Source organism: Melospiza melodia, chromosome 6 (genome assembly GCF_035770615.1).
Source record: "Melospiza melodia melodia isolate bMelMel2 chromosome 6, bMelMel2.pri, whole genome shotgun sequence".
NCBI lineage: Eukaryota > Metazoa > Chordata > Aves > Passeriformes > Passerellidae > Melospiza > Melospiza melodia.
Genome location: NC_086199.1, coordinates 74,122,552 through 74,135,613, shown reverse-complemented (window position 1 = coordinate 74,135,613; position 13,062 = coordinate 74,122,552). Strand labels below are relative to the sequence as shown.

Sequence of the window (13,062 nt, the reverse complement as noted above, 5' to 3'; positions counted from 1 at the left end):
TAGTGCATAATACTGGGTTGGAAGGGACCTCAAGGATTATCTGGGCCAATCTTTCTTGGCAAAAGCACAATTCTATAGACAACAATGACCCAGCACTCTGTCCTTCCAAATCTTAAAAGTGTCTGATGTTGGGAAATACGCTACTTCTCTAGTGAGATTATTCCAATGGCTGATGGTTCTCAGTATGAAAAATTTCCCTCATGTCCAATTTAAATCTCGCCAGAAGCAACTTGTGCCCATTACCCTTTGTCTTTTCTGTGTGACTCCTTGGAAAGAGGGAAGTCTCAGTTGTCTTTGTAGCAGTAATAGTAATGCAATTAATAAGTAGTGCTTCCTAATAATCTTGCTGTGTGTAGATTTTATACCATGTTGATCTCTTTAGTCTTTTGCCCTGTGTATGTAGATGAATTTGTCATCAGTCACTAGTTCATTCTGTCAATTCCTTGTGTGAAGACTTGGTACTAATACACAGCTCTTTGGTACCTCAAAGCTGTGCTATTTATTACATTGACCTTTAATACCACTAATACATCTTTTCATGGAGTCTTTTACAGCTTATAGATTTTTTTTTTAAACAAAGGAAGCTTTCAATTTTCTGATTCATCAGAGTAGTTGAAAAATCAGCTTTGGCTTTATGCATAGCATATTTACAGAGGCTTTATGTGTTTGAGCTGTAGTCTCTGATGCCTGCTCATCTGCAATAGAAAATGAAAGGAGAAGAAGCAGGGTTCATCAAGTTACATTTTTGCATCTATATGTGTATGTTAGAAAACATTCAAGGGGAGACGTTTCTCTAAACTGGCAAATCTAGGGTGGCAAAGACTTTTAAAGTTGAGGAATTGCTTGGATAGAATTAAATTGCGATGTGGCGTGGTGGATTTTTTGGGTTTATTGCTGTTGGCATTTTCTGTGTGTGTGCCTGCAAACCTTCAGAGATCATGTGAGAATGGTCCCCTCTTTAGCCACATCAGTGTCCCATAATTTGTGAGGCTCAGTGTTGGGGTGGGTCAGGTGTCCAAGGCTGCCCCTAGAGCATGCAGGCCTGGCCAGCCTTTAGTTCCTTCATTCCATCTGCACACAAAAGAAAGGCAGGAAAGCTGCTTCTTCATCTGGTTGTTGGACCAAGCTGTTTACTTTGTCATGCACATGTGAAGTGTTTGGATGCTTCTGCTTGTGTAGCTGTGACACAAGAAATGCTGGAGAGGACTACACATTTTTATTTTTTCCCCCCTTCTTTTGGTATTTTTTTTTAAAGTTAGCCTTGTCATTATTGGTGTAGCATTGCTCTTAAAGACTTTGATTTCTTTGTGTGATAGTGATACCTTAGGAAAGCAGCCACAGTTGTTCTTACTTCCTCTTCTTGCTTTGTTCTTGGTAATATGTTTCTAAAGCCTGTAGACCAGAAGTGCAATAAGCTTGTATGTCTGTGTGGTAGTATAGGTATAATTTTTCAGATTATGAGGAAGCACTGAATAATCATTGTTTAATATAATCTTTTTATTTGTGTTATTTCTTGTTCAGTTTTCTTACTGTGCTCTTTTTTTCCTTTATTTTTCTCTACTGCTTTTCAGCATTTATTTTCTTCAGCATATCTTTAACTTTTTATTCCTCTTTTTCTCCCTTCTGGTGCTTAGGCTAGAGCTCTTTGCAGAAGTTTGCTGAGGAGAAAGGTTGAAGTTTTGCACCAGAGGACTGTTCCCTCCTCTGAGAAGGAAAAACTGCTTTAACCTCTCTTCTCTGAGATAAATTGCTCTTGAGAGCAGGTTGTGTGGAAGAAAGACGAACTGCAGCTAAAGCCTGAGGACTTTGCTGGATGGGATTAATTTAGAATCAGAAGCTTATAGCATTTTAAAAAACATTTACATGCTTAACTGTGCTGGGAGTATCAAGGGAGAGAGTGTGCATTGGAGATCTTTGCTCCTTGTATCTGTTCTTGACTATGAAAGGGAAGCAGAGGTACATTTGGTTAGACTGAAAATTTGAGAGAGAGAAGAGCACGCAAATGCAGTGGCTTTTTAATATATTTGTTGTAGAGTTAAGTTGTGAGCCATGTGCTCTTTCTTGGATTATTTTGTAAAGCAGTTGTCATGTTTTCATTACTAAAGGTTAATTTGAGGTTTTTAGCTTTGCTTTTATTAAAATGGCTTGGATATAGAAGGTCATGTTGAGGCTCCTGACTATCTTCAGAGACATTACAAAGGTATTCCAAAAAGCTGGTTAAATATTTGGACAAGTTGGATACATTTTCTCATACACTGAAATTTAACTGTTGTCCTTCATCCAGAAGTCCAGTTAGCTTACTCTGGTCAAATCAAAGTTCCCTCTCCAGAAGTGTGTTGCATCTGGCAGAGCACAGCAGCAGATGTAAGTGGAGGAAGGTAGCACGGGTTTGTAGCTGTAGACCTAATGTCTTCTATCTCAGGACTTTCTGAATCAGGAAATCCAGTATCCTTTGCTCTTTGTTGCCTTTCTCTTATACTTCCTAATTCTGCAAGAGCTTTTTTTATTGGGAAGAGCAGAATTGCATGTGGTACTGATGGCAGAAGCCTTACATGGTGATATGATGGAGAACCAATGTTCTTCTCAGAGTAATTCCTAATGCTGTCAATGCATGGATGTTGGTTTTATGTTACTGGGGTTTTTTTTTGTGAGTGTTGGAGTATAATTTGGTGGACATAAATATCTTCATAGTTTAAATATAAAGAATTCTACAATGAATTGAGAAAGGCCAGGTAGTATTTAAATGGGTTTGATTTCCATATTTGATTATCTGTTTGGTACAGTCACCTAACCGTGGGTGCTTCAGAGCTGTAAGGCTTTGCAGCATGTACAGTATTCCAGAGTTTGGGCTCCTGTAGTCATAGTTAGGGCTTAAACTGTCCTAAGCCTACTCTGGATCAATGATACCTCTGCTGACGTGTCCAGAGGTGTGCTACTGCATTTTTGTTACCTATTTCAGCTGTTACTCCATGTTCACCAACTAATATGAGCTCTTCATTTTTTCTGGGATAGTTGTACAGTTACTTACCTTGAGTCCAGAGGGGGCCCCAGAGAATAAACTAAATGGTCTCGGTGCTCTGAGGACACTTCTGCAGTTGTTCATTTACAGAGCAAAGAGGATTGTGGCTGATCTTCTTCTAATGTTTTTATATAATCAGGATTTAAGCTGTTTTCTAATTTTGCCTATTAAATGAAAACAGAGATTTAGCCTTTCCCTTGAATGAGTAGATTCCAGAGCAAATCAACGTAGAAAACCTTCAGAGACCCTTTAGAGACTTTATTGTGCATGTGGGAAATTGCAGGAGTGTATTAGTACGTACTTTGAAATTTTAGTATGGAAGGGGTCAACAAACATGGCCATTATACAAAATCTGAGGGTGCTAGAGAAGCTGCTTGCTCTTTTGTGACCAAATGACTACTGTTACTGCTTTTATATTTTTCCTGACAGATTTTTTTTTTTGTCCAGAATTCTATTACGGAAGAAATAGAAGTTTTTTTGTCCTTTGGTAAGCTGTCATAAACTGACATTTTTCTCTTTCCTTTTTAAAATAAAACCAACCCTTGAGGCTGAGATTTGGGTTTGGTATTCCAGCTGTGAGCTTTATAGAGATTGCTGCACATTCTGTCATCTCAACTGAAAACACAGTTTACCTATAAAACAATTTTAGTCTGTTAATATTTGTGCAGGGGTTGTGCTTCTGTTCTAAATTGACTGCTGAGGTTTGGAAACAGTACATCTTGCTTGGCATTTGGATTGTTGGTGCAGCTCAGGATCATCCTGATCATGGCTGATATGAATTAAAAAATATCCTGCTTTTATGACTAGACAAGTCAGCTGAAATAAACAGTTTTCATTTTTTCTTATTTAATCTGTATTTGATTGTTTTTTTACAGTTAACTTTGTGGCTTACAATACTAGTTTAGTGTAGCACAAATGCACCAGGCCTGCCATTTTAATTTAGTGTTTGAAAATTAGTGTTTGTACAGTAAGTACAACTGACAAGGAATTAAAGAACTATATTGGAATGCTTTTACTGGTAAGTAGTACAAAAAAATCAGAAACAGCTATGTCAAAATGTGTTTGTACTTTGTGGTAGGGGAGCATACATGAGTGCATAGGATTTATTTTGAGTTTCATAGGAGCAAAATTTAAAATGTATTGAAGCATAGAGACATTACTTTTTCTCTTGCTTAAACTGATGTATTTCATGTTACACTGGGCAGTGGTCATTTGGAGAATTTTTTTGCCTGATTTGAGTGGCTAAAAAGCTCCTTTATATCTATAATGTTTAATAATAATTGCAGTATGTGTTCTAATGCATGATTTATATTGATAAGAGTGTACAGAGTAATGGTAGATTTGGCAAGATCAGGTGAGAGCAAGAGTAACCTCAGAATCATTTGCCTTTATTGTAACAGAGTACAGTCGATATAAAATGTAACACATAGACCAATATTTTGTGTTCATATAGACCAGATGGTGCTTTCTTGTGTTTGAATAGGTACACACTGATAAATTCAGTAATAAACTAACTTTTTTGCCATAAAGTGTCTAATGTAAAATTATCTTTATTCTAACTAAATACTGTCAAAAAGAAGCTCGACTATCCCCTACCCCCATCGCCAAACCAAAAAGCAAACCTAAGTTCTAGGAAGTTTTATTTGTGGTGCTCTGAGGCCACTGGCTAATGTTGTCAAGATTGAAAATCCTCACAGTGATGTAGGATTTATTTTCTGGACTTCAGTAGATGTTTGGACAGCTGTTTATTCTCTAATACAATGTTGTTCTGTTTTCTGTGTGTTTTGTGGTTAAGAGAGAGGATTCTTAAAGATATACTCGATATGCAGAAATCCTGTTGTCTGAAAATGGAAGTGCTAGACTAAGAGCCATGACCTGTAAATTTGCCAGCTTGCCACAGATTAGTAATACTGCTGTCTCTTTTAATTGCTGGGATTTCTGCATAAAGTACTTCTTTGCCTTTTGGAGGCATGGGTTGCTTCACAAACTGATTTTTCATACCTGGGAGTTGGTGGTTGTGAAGGCTGGTTGGACAGTGAGATGAGTGTTGCTATAATGAAGAGCTCACCACTGTTTGTTCTGTCTCACAAGTTCCTAAACAATAACAAAATGTAGGACACAAATAGTTTTAGGGATTGTTTCCTGATGGAAAATGCAATGTTAGGAGAGAGGTCAGCCCTCTGTAAGGCAATGGTAAAATCATTGCTATTCCCGATTTTCAATAGTATTTACCTCCCTTTTGTTGTAATAATGTTGCCCTGTTCAGGTGGATATGTTAATCTGTGGAGCTAACATGTTTTACTTTTACTATGTTGTTGAATGTTTTTCTCTAATTTGTTTGCCAGATTCTTTGTTTTCTCTCTAAATGCAAATGTGAGGTTTGCTTTTAAACCTTTACAAAATCTGCCATGCATCCAGTTAGGTAATTGGAATGTTTTGAGTTCTGTTTCTGAAAATGGGAGCTAGTGCATAGTGAAAACACTGCCTTTTGCCTATCGTATCAGAGAAATAGCAATTTTTTTTTGTACATAGGCCAGTGGTTGCCTCCTTTGCTCTTGCAGTACTGCAGGTACTCTTTCTGCAAGTGGACGAGTTTCGCATTCCTTATCATGTGTGACTGCTGGACCCAGGTCTCGTGGTCTGGTTTCACAGATGATGTGGAATAGCCCTGAAGGTGTAATCAAAGTCTTGTTCTATCCTTCAGCAAATATTTTCACATGATATGTAAGGAGTCTTGGGTTTTCAGACAGCTTTATGTAATTGTGGCTTTTAGATCTCTGAACTAGTAAATATGCATATATATTTTTAAAGGAAAAGGGGAATGCTGCCTGTTTGTGGCTTTCTGACTGCTGTAGGTGTGTGTGTGTTTGCCACTCAGTTTCAATACATGGATTCATAGAAACTAGTGTGTATATGTGAATAATGTACTAGCCTTACATTTCTGGCAGGAAAGAATGTTGCTGAAGGCATTGGCGTGGTGGTTGTCTAAAATCTAAACAAGCATTTCTGGAAGTCTGAATTTTTGCAAAGGCTGAAAGATGGTGTGATATTTCAGTATGGGCTGTTGACACTCCAGCTCTAGTAATTGCTTGAAGCCTGTCTGATGTAAATATGTACTGGATTTGGTCAAGTATGAGTTAGAATTTTATTGCTCGTTCACAGGACAGCTGAAAAATAAAATCAAACCTAAAATACACGTGTGACAGACCTAAAATAAGCGTGTGCATACACACCTGTTAGTAAAGTCTAAATTGTTTTATATTAATGGTGTAAACACAGGGTACGATACCAGCTGGAGTCAGAATGCAACTGCTGTCTAGAAGGAAAAAATCCTCACATTGAACCTTGTTTTAAATTTTAACTGCATTAAAAATGAATTGCAAAGTGTGAATTGCCAAGTAGAACTAGTACAAATATCAGTAGTACTGTTGAGTATGAAATAAATTCTATTTTAAAAATTCCATGTTAATTTTACAAGAAGATCAAGAAAAGAGGAGACTGAAATTGGAAGGAATTTTTCTATTTGTGGAGGGAAGGTGAAGGGAAGGAGAAATCTTTTAATGAGCATTGTCATCTAAAATAAATCATAGAAATGAGTTCATAAAGACTGGGGTTTTTTTCCCATTTACTGTAGATAAGATACCTCTTGGAAAGTCAAATAACTGTAGTGAGAAGACAAAGGATTTTTTCTTCCAGTTGTTATCAATCTCTTTTTACTCGTCTTAGAACTAGATTTTCAGGATTTGTTCCTTAGAATACACAAGAATGATGCATGTGGTATTTCAATGCTAGGACAATGGTGTTGACTGGACTTGAAACAGCTTAACCTCATGTGATCAGTAGTCTTACCACCTTCTCAAATTGTGTTTGGCTTTCGAGATGGATATCAGGTTTATGACTCTTTAGTCTCTGATCCTGTATAGCTTCTCTTTTCTGCTTTATTACTCTTAGTATGGATGCTTCTGCATGTGGGTAGGTTTTTTATTTAATGATCTTTTTCAGAGTTACGGTATTTGGTTTTGCTCTCACTTTACATGGATGTTATCAAGTGTGTTTTAGAATCTGTGAGTTCTTAAGCTCACTTAGGATCATCTCCTTCATATTCCTTTCAACTTCTGCCCCCTTTCCCCCTCTCCACCACCTCCCTAGTTTGGTGTCGTTTGTAGATTCTTCAAGGGTGCCTGTGTTTGATCACCAAAATTAATAAACCAAACAAAATCTGCTACAGGTCAAGTTCTAGCTGCACCAACCCAAAATCCTTTCTGTTTTGGTTTATTTTTTTATACTCAGCCATTGGTTTTCTGGAAGTGAATCTTCCAGTAGTTACCATTATCTACACTAATTATTTTGGAATTATAGTCTCCAGGTGATGTTGAACAGTAGTTGAACTTGCATAAGCTGCACCTGCTACTTCAGTAAGACATTTACCCAAGAGAGAACACTGTACTGTTTTGAGGCTTCCTGGCTATCAGTTATCTTTCTCTAACTTAAATCACTCTTCTTTTTCCCCGGCAATGTATCTGAATCTTTCTAAGCATCAGAACTACATTGTTTGTCTTGCTACTTAAGTAATTTCCCACTTCCCTACTATTGCTATGAGACATATACCCTATTTCATATTGCTCTGGGATCCCTATCTTACTGGTCCTCAAACAAGTCAGTAATACCTTAGAAATAATTTAGACTAGTTCTTTTATATATCCTAGTGTACGTTATTGTAAGTAGCTGGCTTAAACTATGCATTAATTTTTCCAATTCAAACATGGGTTTGGGTTTCTTTAAGGAGAATTATTTCGAGTGTTTTATGCTAACTTTTTGGCCTCTTCCTTGTGGAGCTTTAGAGTATTGGGGTCCCTCATTTTCTAGATCAGATTCTACAATTGGTATTGTAGATTGTACAATTGGTATTGGTATGTGCCACCACAATTTTATTTATTTCTGCAGGCTTTGACAGCCTGGGTAAAATCCAGAATCAATGTGTGGGCTGTCCAAGCCAGCATGCTATTGAAAAGCTGCCATTAAGCAACTCATTCTTAATGAACTGGAGAGCAGTGTTGGTATTTCTCAAAATTAGAGAGATGATGCTTGTCCTTTGTTGTTATATTGGTAGTGTGATTTGTAGCCCCCCGCCCCCAGAGAGACACCTTGCAGAGCTCTTCTGGACTGGTATTTCACTCAGGAAGACTTGGAGGGAATAGCTAATTCTCTGTTGGTATTGCTAACCACCTACTTGTGTGTATGGTGTTTTTCTGCAGTTCCTATTTGGACAAGACTAGGACTGACTTAAAGGTCTTTTGCCTTAGTCAGAACAGCATAAAAGAGCACAGAGGAGGTTCTTGGCTTGCGAAGATATAAAGTGCTGTACAAACGAATGGCTTTTATGACTATTTTTGTTGTACTATATCTGTCATTTGAGCAGACTTGCTGTAGCTTCAGGAACAAAGAGTGTTGCTAGGTATCTTCTAAATGTACCCTGTAACATAGGCCTTGAGGCTGTCTTGCTGATAAGGTTTCCCCTTGTTCCTGGCTGGAACCATTTAGTGGAGGAAGGTGCTTGAAAATGTCTGTTGAGATAACCGTAATGCAGCTACATGTGCTGAGAACTGAAGCCATGGAGACCAGAGGTGAGGCAGAAATCTCTGACTTTTCTTCTAAATGGTTGCTGTTTAACAAATTTCTTAGTGAATTACTGATCCAGCACTGAGCATCCTTTGCTGGTGCTGCTAATTATGCGGCTCTAACAGAACACTCAAAATCTCAGCTCCAAAGGATGGTACTCTATCTCTGCCTTTATTTAGTTCTGTGAAATAGACTATGCTGGTAAATTCAAGACATTAAAGAAGAATGGAAGAAAAACAGATGCAAATTCAATCTGATTTAGTGGTTTTTTCCATGTAGGTTTTGTGATCACTTCTGCTTGACACATGAGCTTCTGTTTAATCTCTCATGTCTGGGGAGGCATTTTAAGTGGAAAACAAGTAGAAAATAATTCCAAATGGCTGGAGGACTGACAATGTAGTTCTGCATCAGAGTTTTATATTAGTTTCCCTGTTTTAATTGGAAAGGAAGTTTAAGGATATGTGCTAAAAATAAAAATTGCCAGACCTAAATCAACAGAATTCTGTCTGTGATCTTAGGAGAAAGTTGCATTTTTCAGTGAAGGTGGGTTTTCTTTTCTATTTATGTTTTTTCCCCATTGTTAATGGAATTAATCTCACTTACGAACAGCTGTTGAAATAATTAAGTGTGCTACTGAAATTGTAGTTGTTCTGTTTCCTTGAATCTCCCAAGCAGATTTAAAATTAAAAACCAAAACAGAAAGCCACTGGAGTATAAAATAGGCAGCTTACACAATAGAAGTTGCAAATGGGAAAACAAAAATCTTGAGCTTGGCGTACAGATTAATTCACTGAATTCTTTTAAACTGTTGTCTTTTTGGAAGGGGTGGTCCAGGCTTTTCCCATCTGCTGATTTGATGGTTGCTTCAGGGTCTTTCACCCAGGAATAGTGGGAGAGTGCATGAAGTGTGAGCTGCAGGGCACAGCACATGCAGCTTGGTATTTCCTTGTTAAAGACAGAAGGCATCTCTTAGATTTTTCTTAGTTCAGATAATCAAATATTTAATGATGGCTGGTGTTGGTGTTGCAGTACTGGTTCTCATGCATTTGAAAAAACTGTCCTGCAGTTGATTTTTGACGCTGTTGTGTTGGGATTAGGTTTTACTACCTAAAATTTATCTTTTTCTAAGTGACACAGCCTCATGAATGGAAGTAGCATATTTTGCATTGTCTGCCTACACCTATGCTCCTTGCTGAGCCAGAGCAAGAGTTGCTTATCAGTGAGTCTTTCATTTTCTGAGGTTTGTAGCTTGTAGTGTTGCAAGTCAAATCTGCACAGGCTGATGGTTTGTCTTAACTACCATTCTGGAAATGTTAGTTTCAATATCTAGACTCATCAGTCAGCTTTGGGATTTACAGTGCAGGAAAAACACCCAGTATTTTATTTCGCTTAGTCTGCAGTTTAGATGAATAACTCTAGCAGTCCCATCACCTGCAAGTTAGAGAGGGGCTGTTGTACTGTCAAGGAGCCGTCCCAATTCAAGCTTTTGTTGTCAAAGATTTTCAGCTTGGACAGATTTTACACACTCATTTTAGGTTTACTATTCCAGTAGCTAAGTTTGGTGAAGGAGCTTTGTTTTGCCTCACTCCCAGTTTATTACAGTGGTGAGGCTTGGCAGGGTGTGCTCAGGCCCCTGAGCTCTGCCCCGTGCTGCAGTCGCGGCCTGTGGCGCTGAGGCTGTCCCGGAGGAGCGGGGACACTGTGGGGACGCTGTGGGTGCGGGGACGCTGTGGGTGCGGGGACACTGTGGGGACACTGTGGGTGCGGGGACAATGTGGGGACGCTGTGGGAGCGGGGGGACACTGTGGGTGCAGGGACAACGTGGGGACGCTGTGGGTGCGGGGACAATGTGGGGACACTGTGGGAGCGGGGACACTGTGGGGACGCTGTGGGAGCGGGGACACTGTGGGAGGACACTGTGGGTGCGGGGACACTGTGGGTGCGGGGACACTGTGGGGGCACTGTGGGTGTGGGGACAATGTGGGGACGCTGTGGGTGCGGGGGGATACTGTGGGTGCAGGGACAACGTGGGGACGCTGTGGGTGCGGGGACACTGTGTGCGGTACCGCCCATGCTGGCAGCCAGCGCTCAGTGCAGAGAGGAGGCAGCTCAATCAAATACGGGGGGCTGAGGGGCAGAAAGGAAGGAGGAGATGCTAGGCTGGGACACAGAGAGGGCAAGCTCTCAAATGAGAGGAACAAAGACTGAAAGCCAGAGAGTGTTTTAGAGAAAAGGGCTACACAGGGAGCAGGACAAGGAGAGATGACAGGAGCTGATTTATAAGCAGCAGTGAATAACAAAAGGAGGTTCTGAGGATAGAAAAAATGCAAATAATTACTTGTTTGGGTTAAAAAAGTTCTGGATGGCCTGGAGCATCCCACTAGTACTGGAAAAATACTGCAGTTTGATACTGCTGGGATTTTGTGGCAGGTGTTCTCAATGGAAGGTTCTTTTTTTCAAGAATATAATTCTCCAACTCGTTGGCTATTTAGGTCTTGAATTAGTTAACCTGAACAAGAGTATTTTATCTCTATATTTTGTTTCAGTTTTACTAGCTGCTGCTTCTTTGAAGAGAGATTACCCGTGTCCTCCTTCAAATGCCTGTGGTATTTTCAAGAGGAACCATTCTTCTGTAAGTGGAGATTTTTCTGTGAACATAAAATTAAAAACATGAATTAGTGGAATGCATTAATAGGAATGTGGGTGTGAAGAGAAGTCTCAAATGTTTAAAAACTGGTTGCTTTTTGTACATAGTATGGTTTTCATGATTCGTAATTGAGAATAATGATTGATGCTCAAGGGAAACTACTTTCTTTTTCATTTGGTCATTTGAAATGAATAGTATACTTCTGTTATAAGCTCAGACATTGATGATAAAAGCAGTACTTGTCTGTCAACATTTGTGGAAAATAAGTCTCTGGAGATTTCTGAATGTTTTATTTAATGATCAGAATGGTGAATCTGTCCTGTCTAGTGTCTGGATGAGCTGTCTTTTATCAAAACATTATTAATTGATTTTTATACTTTACAGCTGTGTTTTGGGAATAAGTACTGGAAGCAAAGCCAGAAGCTCCATTCTGGATTTTAAGAGTCATACTGGAAAAGAGTTAAGGGATTGATTTAGTTTTCTATCTTAGAAATTTTGAGGAGGAGGAAAATGGAGGGACTTAAGCTGCCTATTAACTTTGTTTGCCATCTGTCTCAAACTAGTTACATCCTCACAGGGGTATGGTTATCCATTTCTGTGCAAATACCTTGGTTTATGAAGATAGGCATCCAGTAAGGCCTTTATTTTCACTCAAATCTGTCATTAATGTTAAATTGTGGAAGTAGGGATTTACTGGGATTGCTGAACTGTAGATTTGTTTCTTCAGATAAGAATACTGTTGAGGCCAGTTGTGAGCTTTTCTAGAAATATGGAGTTTTACATTCTGGAGACATTCTATACATTAACCAGTTCCTTAAACATTGTGTTTTGTCTTTATTCTGAAACTCATAGTGTAATGTCAGATGGTACAGTATGGATAAAGGACTGTGTATGTTTGTAACAAGGCTTGCTTCAGCTTGAGTAAGAGATATTCTGAGAGTTTTCTCCCCAGTTTAGAAATGCATTTTCAGGGAAATAAACACCTTCACAAATAGCTATTCAACAGGAATTTGTGGGGTAAGTTAGCCCCTAGATGTATTTTGTCCTTACAAGGAGACATTCCTTTGAAGGTTCTAAAGCAGGTTAATTTCAGTTCAGTTGAGCCATGAGCTTTGTATATGCTTGTGTTTGCTTTTTCTCCTCCTACTTGGAAGGCATACATGCATTCTTAAAATCTTTAGGATATAGTATAGTTTGTTCTGCTGGTTTGGAAGCTGAGTGTGCCTGTAATGTGAGGAGATGACTGTAGGCCAGAAATAAAGAAGATGGGAATGGAGATGGGAGGGTTCAGTCTCCCTGTTCCTGGCAATGGCCAGCTGCCAACTGGGCTGAAGCTGTAATGTTAAACTGCAGCTCTGGGCTCAGAGTGGGCCCCCAGCACAAGTTCTGTGCCTCAGAGATGCCAGTGTCCCTTTTGTCCCTCACACAGATTGGATAGATCATTGGGGAGGCCTTTAGACACCCTGAGAGCAGACACACACACACACAGTGCTGTTTTGTAGGCAGAAACATATGGAAGTGTAGAAGTCAGCTGTTTATTCTCCTGCTGTAAGATAATGCTCAGAAATCCTGTGGTGCAGCACATTTTAGGGGACTATTCAGATGAAGTATTGAATTCCCTGGACTTGAGGGAGTCCAGGGAAAAGTGAGAGCTGTGTCTAGTACCATAAAAAGTGAGAGCTGTGTCTAGTACCATAATCCTTTTGCATGGTGTTGTGATGTATATTGCTGTGTGCTCAGGAGGAGTCTTCCTGCTAAGACCCCTCTGTGGTATCTT

The 13,062-nt window shown here is 39.3% G+C and overlaps 1 protein-coding gene across 6 annotated transcripts in view; it reads left to right on the top strand.

The window, feature by feature from the left end:
* SIPA1L1 (signal induced proliferation associated 1 like 1) overlaps positions 1-13,062 on the top strand; it is a 202,091-nt gene that overhangs the window by 71,637 nt on the left and 117,392 nt on the right. For 4 of the 6 annotated variants that reach the window (XM_063159192.1, XM_063159191.1, XM_063159196.1 and 1 more), the window contains one exon: positions 11,185-11,270. The exons of the other annotated variants lie outside the window; for them this stretch is intronic. The gene's annotated coding sequence lies outside the window, so the exon portion shown is untranslated. The remainder of the gene's footprint in view (positions 1-11,184; positions 11,271-13,062) is intronic. 6 annotated transcript variants of the gene reach the window in all.